Here is a 4431-nt window from a genome sequence, read left to right on the forward strand (position 1 = left end):
AGGAGGAGGAGGAGGAGGAGGAGGAGGAAGAGGAAGAAGAAGATAAATAGTCATATCCATCACTATCCCCAAAAGTTTCTACAATTTTTATCATTTATTGAGTACAGCACTATCTTTTGTACCACATTTTTCTCCTAGACCAAATCTTTGGTTCCCAGACTGGGCTTCTCCTTTTAAATCTTCAAGAACGTGAAGTGTGTCTTGTTTAAATGAGCAAAATTAGGTGTGCTCTTGGGCAGTTTAAGGTTTGTCATGAAAAGCTTAAACCATGGCCAGAAAACTGGAAACCTTCAACCCTATTCCTTAATCCTTGAGGGTAGCAAGGCTAGAGGTGAGTCCATATCGGATCACACCAACAGGAAGAAGATAATGGACTGTAGCCCTCCAGCCTATACCTGCTTTGGCTATTCTGTTACAGCATCCAGACAGACTTAATCCTCAGTGAGATGGTATTAAGACGTGGTGTCTTAGGAGGAAGTGGAGTCAGAAGAGTAGAACCCTCATGGATGAGATTCTTGCTTGGTACCATTTAGCCGGAACTGTCCCTGCTGGCTTGATGTTTGAAGTTTTGTTCCTGATGGGTGGTACTGGTTTGTGAGGTTGTGCAAGGTTTGGGAAGAGAGCACCTGGGGTTTGCCTTCAGATTTGTAACCCGCCTTGCTTCTTGTCTGCCTTCCGTTTCTTCTTCCACTGAGACCTGGCTATAGACTCGAGTCACCAAGGAGCTACTTGTTCAAATGCCTTCCCAGACTGGCAAACAGAAAGCCAAGCTAAGGCTTTCACTCTTGTGAAGTTATTGGGACTTCTAGCAGGAGATCACAGCTTAGACTACGTTCTCATCTACAGAAAAGCTCCTCTCTGTCAGGAAGGCCATCCTACTCAACTGAACACAATGCTTCTAGAGGGACAAAGTATGAAGGAGGCCACTGTCCTGGCTGGTTTTGTGTGTCAACTGGACACAAGCTAGAGGCATCAGAGAGGAAGGTGCCTTCGTTGAAGAAATGCCTCCATGAGATCCATCGTTAAGGCACGTCCTCAATTAGTGATCAATGGGGAAGGGCCCAGTTCATTGTGGATGGTATGATTCCTGGAGTTGGTGGTCCTAAATTTTATAAGAAAGCAAGTTGAGCAAGCCATGAGTAACAAGCCAGTAAACAGCACCCCTTTATGGCTTCTGCATCAGCTCCTGCCTCCAGGATCCTGCCCCGTTTAAGTTCCTGACCTGATTTCCTCTGGTGATGGACAGCAGTGCAGAAGTGTAAGCAGAGTAAACCCTTTCCTCCTCAACTTGCATTTTGGTCATGGTGTTTCATCACAGCAAAAACCTAAGACAGTCACCTAGCCGGCCAGACCAGCTGAATTAAGCATCATGAACAATGAGATGACAGATATCACAGCTAGATGGCTCTTATCCACATCTTTCTTTAAATTGCAAGTGTATGATGATAGAGCAAGATGCGAGATGTTCTAGTTTTCTCCCTATTGCTGTGATGAACAACATGACCAAAAGCAACAAGGAGAGAAAGGGGGTTTATTTCCGTTTACAGCTGTAATGCATCATGAAGCGAAATCAGGGTAGGAACTGGAGGCAGAAACCTGGATGTAGGAATGGAAATGGAGGCCATCCATAGTTTAATGTCATAGACCATTGTTTAATGCCTTGCTCCCCATGGCTTGCTCAGCTTAGTTTTTCATACACCCTGGAACCACCTGCCCAGGGGTAAGATGGCCAATAGTGGGCTGGGCCATCCCACGTCGTTCGTTAACCAAACAAATGTCTCACAGATATGCCCATCGGCCAATCTGATGGAGGCAATTTCTCAGTTGAGGGTTGCTCTTTGCAGATGTCTGTAGTTTGTATTGACAAAAGTTAACTAGCACACTGGGATGTTTTGATAAATAATTTAGAGATGGGTATGAATAGGTAAGCCTGCTTCTTGTTTTGCAAGGCTAGCAAGAGTGTGGCACCTGCTGGGAGTTGGGGGTGACATTCACTCTCTTTTAAATAAATGGTCTTCCTCTATCTGTGGTTTGAATTTTAAGTTTTGCTCAGTTATAACACTTTCTCACTGGTAGAGTCTAGATTACTGATGAAAAGACAATTTTCATTTTCTTTCATTTCTTTTTGTAATGTTCTGAATTTATCCTGCTAAAAAAGCTTCCAATAAAAACAGAAAAGGCTTTATGCATCTTACTAGAGGTGTAGACATCTAAAGTGTCATGCCAACTCATACCAAACAAATAGCAGGTTATATCATATGAAATTCCTGTTGTCTTGGGCCCATGACAATGTCACGAAAGGTTCAGCCACTCTCGGGATTCCTTCATTGCCTGTGGTCCTTCGTGTAGATTGAGGCTTTGGGGACTTGCCCCTCCCCTTTAACATCTCTAATGCCCTTGTCCAGCTCTTTGAGTGGTAAAGACTCTGGTTGCAGCATCTGAAATCCGTAGGAGACAGCAAACTCACAGCAAACTCCCTGCTCCTCTGGCTCTCACAAGCTTTCTGACCCCTCTTCTGTAGTGATCCCTGAGCCTCGGGTGCAGAAGTTGTAGATGTTGGGACTGGGCTCTGCAACTCTGAACTTTGATTGTATGCGGGCTTCTGTAATGGTCTCCATCGGCTGTAAAGAGAAGCTTCCTTCATGAGAGTTGAGTGCCAGGACAAATATTTAGAATGTAGTTGGTGATTATGCTGTTGTTTTTTCTTTGTGAACTGGTGGTTTATATGGTCTTCTCCAAGACCCATTACCCTACACAAAGAACCACTAAGGCAACTGAAGACTGCCACAAGCAGGAGGAAAATCTTCCTCAGGAAAGAATACAGCAATTGTTTATCCAATACCAAACGGCCAGATCTGTAAACATACATACACAGTACATACAAATTGAACAGGTTGTGTTTATGCATTTAGGAATGTGTGTGTGTGTGTGTGTGTGTGTGTAACAGTTAATGAAATAAGAGGTCATACATTTGAGAGAGAGCAAAATGTGGTATATGGGAGGTTTAAGAAGGAGAAATAATGTAATTGTTATGATCTCAAAAAAATTAAAGGTTCAGCAAAACAAGTCAACACATCAGAAGAACTCAAGTTCTCAGATGAAAGGGACAACCAGTCTTTCAGAGGCTGCCCACCAAGAGAAAAGTCAAACATAGAGGATCTACCCAAGCTGAGCCCGGGAAGAGAGCTGAGGCATCCAGACAGCTACTGCAAAGGTCTGGAGGATAGGGGGAAGCAATCGGAGATTTGGTGGACCTGGAAACCGGAAGTCAGCAAAATAACCATTTCACCCAGGCCAACCTTGCGGGAAGACCTGCAGGTCATCCTGCAAGGCACAAGGCGGGTCAGGATGCACTCCTTCACCCTGAGCAAAAGGGAAAGATTAAGAAAGATCCCCGAAAGACACTGAAACAATATTTGAAGTTGTCCTGTCTTAAGATGCAAAGAATCAAATCTAGAGATCAAGGGCAAAAGCCTTGGAATCCTTTTTTGAAGGGTGAACCTTGAAGGTTTATAGCCAGATCCATCCGGAGCTTGAGAGGATGCTGAAAGCTTAAGCGGATACCACTGCTGGGCTCTGCCTTGAGCCAAGCCCCTCGAGCCACGCCCCACAGGAGGCCTGGTTACCGTAGTAACCTCTTTGGTAGTTGCTAGACTCCCTGCCCCGCCCTTCTCTAGAGCGGGTCGCCTTGGCAACTGTGGGGCGGATTCTGGGAGCCCTTGAGATCTCGAGCCTGGTCTTGCCTGGCTACTGGAGGGAGGACTGCTGGGTCCCGCAGGTTTCTGAAGTGGCAGAGTCTGGGGCGCTCTGAGGGTTCGCATTTGCTCACCGCTTTTGCTTACCGTTGCGTTGGATCAACAGTGCAGCCTCACAGATTGAACAATGGAAGCCTTTAGATATTCAAATACATATTCATTTAGATATTCATACTACAGATAGGAAAACTGAAACCAAGATAGGAAACAAGAGGACGGACTCCGTCGTATCCCCCCTCCCCGACCCCCCATCGCCGCAGGCAAAACTTCATCTCTAGGTCTCTCAGAACCAAGTCACCCCAAATTCGCTTAGATAGTTCCCTAGGGTGACTGAAGGGCACTATTGCTGCCTCTGTGTCTGGTCTGGGTTCACCCAGAGCTAGGTAGCTCCCTGATGGCCTCTGCATCCTTGTTTTGCTCCAGGTGCTGTCTGGCTGCTGGACCATTATGGCAGGTCATTTTTTTTTTTTAAGCTGGACAACTTATTATTTTTATTGTTTATTATTATTATTATTTTCTTTGTTTACATTTCAAATGCTATCCCGAAAGTTCCCTATACCCCCCTACCCCTGCTCCCCTCCCCACCCACTCCCACTACTTGGCCCAGGCCTTCCCTTGTGCTGGGTCATATAAAGTTTGCAAGACCAAGGGGCCTCTCTTCCCAGTGATGGCCGAT

This window comes from Mus pahari, chromosome 5 (genome assembly GCF_900095145.1).
Source record: "Mus pahari chromosome 5, PAHARI_EIJ_v1.1, whole genome shotgun sequence".
Lineage (NCBI taxonomy): Eukaryota > Metazoa > Chordata > Mammalia > Rodentia > Muridae > Mus > Mus pahari.